Source organism: Thalassophryne amazonica, chromosome 5 (assembly GCF_902500255.1).
Source record: "Thalassophryne amazonica chromosome 5, fThaAma1.1, whole genome shotgun sequence".
Classification (NCBI taxonomy): Eukaryota; Metazoa; Chordata; class Actinopteri; order Batrachoidiformes; family Batrachoididae; genus Thalassophryne; species Thalassophryne amazonica.
Window position 1 is genome coordinate 122,244,920 of NC_047107.1, and position 8,480 is coordinate 122,253,399.

Consider the following 8,480-nt stretch of genomic DNA (forward strand, 5'->3'; position numbering starts at 1 on the left):
CCTCTTATTCTGCACTCTTTACCTGTATTAATTGCACCTGTTTGAACTTGTTACCTGTATAAAAGACACCTGTTCACACACTCAATCAATCACACTTCAATCTGTCCACCATAGCCAAGACCAAAGAGCTGTCTAAGGACACCAGGGACAAAACTGTAGACCTGCACAAGGCTGGGATGGACTACAGGACAACAGGCAAGCAGCTTGGTAGAAGACAACTGTTATGATTATTTATTAGAAAGTGGAAGAAACACAAGATGACTGTCAGTCTCCCTCGGACTGGGATTCCATGCAAGATGTCACTTTGTGGAGTAAGGATGATTCTGAGAAAGCTCAGAACTACACAGGAGGACCTGGTCAATGACCTGAAGAGAGCTGGGACCACAGTCACAAAGATTACATTAGTAACACATGATGCTGTCATGGTTTCAAATCCTGCAGGGCAGCAAGGTCCCCCTGCTCAAGCCAGCACATGTCCAGGCCCGTTTGAAGTTCACCAGTGACCATCTGGATGATCCAGGGGAGGCATGGGAGAAGGTCATGTGGTCAGATGAGACCAGAATAGAGCTTTTTGGAATCAATGCCACTTACCATGTTTAGAGGATGAGAACAACCCCAAGAAACCATCACAACCGTGAAGCATGGGGGTGGAACATCATACTCTGGGGGTGCTTTTCTGCAAAGGGGGACAGGACGACTGCACCGTATTGAAGGGAGGATGGATGGGGTCATGTATTGCAAGATTTTAGCAAACAACCTCTTTCCCTCAGTAAGAGCATTGAAGATGGGTCATGGCTGGGTCTTCCAGAATGACAATGACCCAAACACACAGCCAGGGCAACTAAGGCTCTGTAGAAACATTTCAAGGTCCTGGAGTGGCCTGGCCAGTCTCCAGACCTGAACTCAACAGAAAATCTTTGGAGGGAGCTGAAACTCCAAACCGGAAAGATTGGGAGAAGATCTGTATGGAGGAGTGGATCAAAATCCCTGCTGCAGTGTGTGAAAACCTGGTGAAAAAATACAGGAAATGTTTGACCTCTGTAATTTGCAAACAAAGGCTACTGTACCAAATATTACATTGATTTTCACAGGTGTTCAAATACTTTTTGCAGCAGTAACATACAAATAAATTATTAAAAATCATACATTGTGATTTCCAGATTTTTTTTTTTTTTTTAGATTATCTCTCACAGTGGACATGCACCTAAGATGAAAATTTCAGACCCCTCCATGATTTCCTAAGTGGGGAGAAACTTGCAAAATCGCAGGGTGTTCAAATACTTATTTTCCTCACTGTACTTTTTCAAATGGTGGTAAATCACCATGGTTGTTTAAAAATATGCTTGAGATGTTACTCTTTTAGAATAACAATCTACTAAAATGTTCGGCGGGGGGGATGAAGAATGTCTGCCATTCTGACATAGTGAATTGCACAGAATGGTGACCATGGGACCAGTTTGGATGGTGTTTGTAGGTTTTTGACAATGAAGAAGTCATGTATAGAAGAGACTCTACAACTCCCCATGAATGGGTCTCCAGTCCGTCACAGGTTACTTCCCCAGCCCAGTCTGGTACCCATTTCCAGCGTGTTAGACTGTGGTGATGCATTTTAAAGGCTTGATTTACTAAAGGTGTATGTTGAAAACCTGCAAAACATTTAACACCTCAACACACAGTCGTGCTTGTCCAGGACACAAACCCAGGATTAAACCCAGGTCTACATATTGGTAGGTAGTACACTTGGTGTGCTGAAGTAACACAGCTTGAGCTGAGGAACAGCGTGTGGAGTTTCAAATGTGGATTCCACATGGTTAAAAATGTATGATTTGGTGTTCGGATCGTCTGTGAACATAAATTTTTCCATTCGAAGCACAACAACCGTGTAAGAACATTGGCTGCCATTTGAATTGTTTTTGAATGACCTGTGGGCATTTCTCAAAAGACCTAATGACCACAGAGCATTTCTGTACTGGCTTTTTGAAAGATGCCCCTGAATATTCTGTTCTTGGCTACACTAAAGCAGTTTGAGAAAGTGCTGCAAGAGATTCAGCATTTAGATTTTTTTTCCACTTGAACTCTTTATCAGTTGTGAAAATATTTCAGAACTTTCATTGATGGAGCCGTTACAAAAAAAGACACCAGACTCTTTGAAATGTTCTCTGTTTATCTGCTGATGTCTCTCACACAGAAACTAGAATAACTTTCCCAGATTGATACGCTTGCTGAAGTGGTTTTTCCTCGGTGGTTTCCATGAGGTGGCAGCAGCTCCTGCTCCCAAACCTGACCTGACTTAATACAAGCCAAACGTGTTGTCCGTCTTACACTTCCTATGTTGAAGTGCTTGATAAATATGGGACCTGATGAGACAGAACGCAGCGATGAATAAAGCGTCTGGTAGCGTTTGGCTGTCAGATAAGATGTCTCTGTTTTTGTTCTTTTTTTATGCTACGTTTTAAGTGTTGTAAAATTCTGTATTTGGCACCTGATTGAATGTTTCCAGCTGTTCCATGTTGCACGGCATATTTTGCTCGTGTGTGTGTATGTATGTATGTGTATATATATATGTGTGTGTTTGTAGCACTTTGTTTCCCTCCAAAGACCTTATTTCAAATCAGTTTTATTCATATAGCGCCAAATCACAACAAACAGTTGCCCCAAGGCACTTTATATTGTAACGCAAAGCCATACAATAATTACGGAAAAACCCCAACGGTCAAAACGACCCCCTGTGAGCAAGCACTGGCGACAGTGGGAAGGAAAAACTCCCTTTTAACAGGAAGAAACCTCCAGCAGAACCAGGCCTCAGGGAAGGGAGGGCAGTCTTCTGCTGGGACTGGTTGGGGCTGAGGGAGAGAACCAGGAAAAAGACATACTGTGGAAGAGAGCAGAGATCAATCACTATTGATTAAATGCAGAGTGGTGCATACAGAGCAAAAAGAGAAAGAAACAATGCATCATGGGAACCCCCCAGCAGTCTACGTCTATAGCAGCATAACTAAGGGATGGTTCAGGGTCACCTGATCCAGCCCTAACTATAAGCTTTAGCAAAAAGGAAAGTTTTAAGCCTAATCTTAAATGTAGAGAGGGTGTCTGTCTCCCTGATCTGAATTGGGAGCTGGTTCCACAGGAGAGGAGCCTGAAAGCTGAAGGCTCTGCCTCCCATTCTACTCTTACAACCCTAGGAACTACAAGTAAGCCTTGCAGTCTGAAAGCGAAGCACTCTGTTGGGGTGATATGGTAGTATGAGGTCCCTAAGATAAGATGGGACCTGATTATTCAAAACCTTATAAGTAGAGAGAATTTTAAATTATATTCTAGAATTACAGGAAGCCAATGAAGAGAGGACAATATGGGTGCTCTCTCCTTCCAGTCCCTGTTAGCACTCTAGCTGCAGCATTTTGAATTAACCTGAAGGCTTTTCAGGGAACTTTTAGACAACCTGATAATAATGAATTACAGTAGTCCAGCTAGAGGAAATAAATGCATTAATTAGTTTTTCAGCATCACTCTGAGACAAGACCTTTCTAATTTTAGAGATATTGCGCAAATGCAAAAAAGCAGTCCTACATATTTGTTTAATGATGCGCTTGAATGACATATCCTGATCAAAATGACTCAAGATTTTCTCACAGTATTACTAGAGGTCAGGGTAATGCCATCCAGAGTAGGGATCTGGTTAGACACCATGTTTCTAAGATTTGTGGGGCCAAGTACAATACTTCAGTTCTATCTGAGTTTAAAAGCAGGAAATTAGAGGTCATCCATGTCTTTATGTCTGTAAGACAATCCTGCAGTTTAGCTAATTGGGGTGTGTCCTCTCTGGCTTCATGGATAGATAAAGGCTTTATCCATCCATGTCTTTATGTCTGTAAGACAATCCTGCAGTTTAGCTAATTGGTGTGTGTCCTCTGGCTTCATGGATAGATAAAGCTGGGTATCATCTGCGTAACAATGAAATTTAAGCAATGCTGTCTAATAATACTGCCTAAGAGAAACGTATAAAGTGAATAAAATTGGTCCTAGCACAGAACCTTGTGAACTCCATAATTAACCTTAGTCTGTGAAAGGATTACCCATTTACATGAACAAATTGTAATCTATTAGATAAATATGATTCAAACCACTGCAGCACAGTGCCTTTAATACCTATAGCATGCTCTAATCTCTGTAATAAAATTTTCTGGTCAACAGTATCAAAAGCAGCACTAAGGTCTAACAGAACAAGTACAGAGATGAGTCCACTGTCTGAGGCCATAAGAAGATCATTTGTAACCTTCCACTAATGCTGTTTCTGTACTATGATGAATTCTAAACCCTGACTGAAACTCTTCAAATAGACCATTCCTCTGCAGATGATCAGTTAGCTGTTTTCCAACTACCTTTCAAGAATTTTTGAGAGAAAAGGAAGGTTGGAGATTGGCCTATAGTTAGCTAAGATAGCTGGGTCAAGTGATGGCTTTTTAAGTAATGGTTTAATTACTGCCACCTTAAAAGCCTGTGGTACATAGCCAACTAATAAAGATAGACTGATCATATTTAAGACCGAAGCATTAATTAATGGTAGGGCTTCCTTGAGCAGCCTGGTAGGAATGGGGTCTAATAGACATGTTGATGGTTTGGAGGAAGTAAACTAATGAAAATAACTCCGACAGAACAATCGGAGAGAGAGTCTAACCAAATACCGGCATCACTGAAAGCAGCCAAAGAGAACGATAACGTCTTTGGGATGGTTATGAGTAATTTTTTCTCTAATAGTTAACATTTATTAGCAAAGAAGTCAAAGTCATTACTAGTTAAAGGAAATACTCGGCTCATAGAGCTGAATACTCGGCTCTATTGAGCCAAAATGGCTACAGTGCTCAAAAGAAACCTGGGTTTCTTATTTTCTTCAATTAGTGATGAGTAGTAAGATGTCCTAGCTTTACGGAGGACTTTTTTATAGAGCACAGACTCTTTTTCCAGGCCAAGTGAGGATCTTCTAATTATTGAGAGATGCCATTTCTTCTCCAACTTACGGGTAATCTGCTTTAAAGATGCAGTTTGAGAGTTATACCACGAGTCAGGCACTTCTGATTTAAGGTTTCTTTTTTCAGAGGAGCTACAGCATCCAAAGTTGTCCTCAAAGAGGCTATAAAACTATTGACAGATAATCTATCTCACTCACCAGAGTTTAGGTAGCTACTCTGCCCTGTGTTGGTATATGGCATTGAGAACATGAAGGAATCATATACTTAAACTTAGTTACAGCGCTTTCTGAAAGACCTCTACTGTAATGAAACTTATTCCCCACTGCTGGTAGTCCATCAGAGTAAATGTTAAGAAATGATCAGAGAGAAGGGAGTTTCAGGGAATACTGTTAAGTATTCAGTTTTCCATACCATAAGTCAGAACAAGATCTAAGGTATGATTAAAGTGGTGGGTGGACTCATTTACATTTTGAGCAAAGCCAATCGAGTCTAACAATGATTAAATGCAGTGTTGAGGCTGTCATTCTCCAGCATCTGTGTGGATGTTAAAATCGCCCACTATAATTATCTGAGCTAAGCACTAAGTCAGACAAAAGGTCCGAAAATTCACAGAGAAAACTCATAGTAATGACCAGGTGGACGATAGATAACAACAAATAAAACTGGTTTTGGGACTTCCAATTTGGATGGACAGACTAAGAGTCCAAGCTTTCAAAGGAATTAAAGCTCTGTCTGGGTTTTTGATTATTAATAAGCTGGAGTGGAAGATTGCTGCTATATCCTCCGCCTCGGCCCGTGCTACAAGCGTTCTGACAGTTAGTGTGACTCGGGGGGTGTTGACTCATTTAAACTAACATATTCATCCTGCTGTCACCAGGTTTCTGTAAGGTAGAATAAATCAATATGTTGATCAATTATTATATCATTTACTAACAGGGACTTAGAAGAGAGAGACCTATGTTTAATAGACCACATTTAACTGTTTTAGTCTGTGGTGCAGTTGAAGGGTGCTATATTATTTTTTCTTTTTGAATTTTTATGCTTAAATAGATTTTGATGGCTTATTGGTGGTCTGGGAGCAGGCACCGTCTCTACGGAGATGGGGTATGAGGGGATGGCAGGGGGAGAGAAGCTACAGAGAGGTGTGTTAAGACTACAACTATTTTCAAGGGGACATCTGAAGCTTGTTTGTGTCTGTTGTGCATTAAGGCCATTATTCCAAACAGTTCCCAACTTCCCAGCTTGAATGCACTTCGAAGGCCTGAATTCCAGGGAAATCTCACCCTGCTGATTAGTTACACTTTCACAGTACCACACTTTTTTTTTTTTTTTTTTTGCATCTTCATGGTGTGAAAGCGAGGTAAGAGGAAGTCCTGCTCATTCTGCATCACTGGCAGCAGTTAAAAGCATCAAGCAACATGAGGAAATCTGTTGTGCAGCCGCCAGCAGAAAGCATTCAGTCATGTCTGCACTTACAGCTGCAGCAGGTCATGAATCAGACACAAAGTCACTAATCATCATCAAAATTTTCTCATAATCGTCTTAATCATGTCACACCTTTTTAAATCTGCTGTGTTTGTGCCCCAAATGGACAGAAGCTCTGGAGTGACTCCACAAACCTGCAGCAAAGGGAAATTTTATTTACAGCTGAAATTATTCATTGTGTAATTATGCTGCATGTCTGCACTAATCCGCAGCTCCTGGGTAATCAGTGATCAGCTTACTGTTGAGGAGTGATTGCTATTCTGCAGAAGGTTTTTTACAAAGTAGCGCGCCCCGCTAGCTCAACCAGGGGAGCGAAAGGGGCGGTGACATCTCTGCTGGTTTCGGTAGCACTTAGTTGATTGACTCCAGAACAGACTGACCATGTTTTCTGAAGTATCAGTTGCACCTTTTTTTTTTATGCCTCTTGAAGGAGAAAAAAACCCATATACAAGTCACACCTTTTTTCCTGTATTATCAGCTCTTTAATTTGAGTATTTGTGCATTGTTGTACTGTACTTTTTATTATTGCCATTTCTTCTTTTATTATTAGTTTATTTTGTTTTTTATTGTTATTAATAGTGAATGTTGCAGGGTCTCAAAATTCTGAACACTGTTGTACAACATTAAAAAACAAACAAGCTCTGGAAAAAAGTAATACAATAAAAGGTCTCTTTTCCTTGAGTTGAATTTAACTCCAACACTCCTTTTAATTAGTGAACTTGAGATCTAAAAGTTCAGTTTTCTGTTCCTTTTTGTTGAGTGCACTGTGTAGTACTGCTACTACTATACTCAACAAAAATATAAACGCAACACTTTTGGTTTTGCTCCCATTTTGTATGAGATGAACTCAACGATCTAAAACTTTTTCCACATACACAATATCACCATTTCCCTCAAATACTGTGCACAAACCAGTCTAAATCTGTGATATTGAGCACTTCTCCTTTGCTGAGATAATCCATCCCACCTCACAGGTGTGCCATATCAAGATGCTGATTAGACACCATGATTAGTGCACAGGTGTGCCTTAGACTGCCCACAATAAAGGCCACTCTGAAAGGTGCAGTTTTGTTTTATTGGGGGGGGATACCAGTCAGTATCTGGTGTGACCACCATTTGCCTCATGCAGTGCAACACATCTCCTTCGCATCATCCGTGAAGAGAACACCTCTCCAACGTGCCAAACGGCAGCAAATGTGAGCATTTGCCCACTCAAATCGGTTACAACGACGAACTGGAGTCAGGTCGAGACCCCGATGAGGACGACGAGCATGAAGATGAACTTCCCTGAGACAGTTTCTGACAGTTTGTGCAGAAATTCTTTGGTTATGCAAACCGATTGTTTCAGCAGCTGTCCGAGTGGCTGGTCTCAGACGATCTTGGAGGTGAACATGCTGGATGTGGAGGTCCTGGGCTGGTGTGGTTACACGTGGTCTGCGGTTGTGAGGCTGGTTGGATGTACTGCCAAATTCTCTGAAACGCCTTTGGAGACGGCTTATGGTAGAGAAATGAACATTCAATACACGAGCAATAGTTCTGGTTGACATTCCTGCTGTCAGCATGCCAATTGCACGCTCCCTCAAATCTTGCGACATCTGTGGCATTGTGCTGTGTGATAAAACTGCACCTTTCAGAGTGGCCTTTTATTGTGGGCAGTCTAAGGCACACCTGTGCACTAATCATGGTGTCTAATCAGCATCTTGGTATGGCACACCTGTGAGGTGGGATGGATTATCTCAACAAAGGAGAAGTGCTCACTATCACAGATTCAGACTGGTTTGTGAACAATATTTGAGAGAAATGGTAATATTGTATATGTGGAAAAAGTTTTAGATCTTTGAGTTCATCTCATACAAAATGGGAGCAAAACCAAAAGTGTTGCGTTTATATTTTTGTTGAGTCTATGTTACCCTGTAACATGATAACTAAGCATGACAGATGGTGTAAACTATTCCTTTTTAGAACCCTATTAACCCAAACAATAATTTGCATTTTTTTTTTTAACTGAAATTGGAGCAACTTTAATAT

General features: G+C 40.9%; 1 long non-coding RNA gene across 1 annotated transcript; it reads left to right on the top strand.

The window, feature by feature from the left end:
* Window positions 1–1,453: 1,453 nt before the first annotated feature.
* LOC117509891 lies at window positions 1,454–7,734 on the top strand. Its single transcript, XR_004560585.1, has 3 exons — window positions 1,454–1,596; window positions 3,084–3,088; window positions 7,723–7,734. It is a non-coding gene; the product is annotated as an uncharacterized LOC117509891 (long non-coding RNA).
* The last annotated feature ends 746 nt before the right edge of the window (window positions 7,735–8,480 follow it).